Raw genomic sequence first — 294 nt, 5'->3', positions numbered from 1 at the left:
AGTGCAAGGTGCTGCACCTGGGGAGGAAGAGCCAGCAGCACACCTACAGGCTGGGAACTCCCTTCTCATCAGTGCAGAGGCAGAAAAGGATCTCGGAGTCATTATTGATGCCACAATGAACATGGGCCGACAGTGTGGGGACGCGGTCAGGAAAGCCAACCGCACCTTGTCATGCATCCACAGGTGCATCTCGAGCAGGGCCAAGGAGGTGATCCTCCCCCTCTGTGCGACACTGGTCAGGCCGCAGGTGGAGTACTGCGTCCAGTTCTGGGCACCGCACGTCAGGAGGGATGT

General features: G+C 59.2%; 1 protein-coding gene across 2 annotated transcripts in view; it reads left to right on the top strand.

The window, feature by feature from the left end:
- The window catches only part of TONSL (tonsoku like, DNA repair protein), a 19,479-nt gene that overhangs the window by 11,040 nt on the left and 8,145 nt on the right, over positions 1-294 (top strand). The gene's annotated exons all lie outside the window — the stretch shown is intronic.

The sequence above is a fragment of the Alligator sinensis genome, unplaced genomic scaffold, assembly GCF_000455745.1.
Source record: "Alligator sinensis unplaced genomic scaffold, ASM45574v1 scaffold1905_1, whole genome shotgun sequence".
NCBI classification, from domain to species: domain Eukaryota; kingdom Metazoa; phylum Chordata; order Crocodylia; family Alligatoridae; genus Alligator; species Alligator sinensis.
This window is presented reverse-complemented; position numbering and strand designations above follow the sequence as displayed.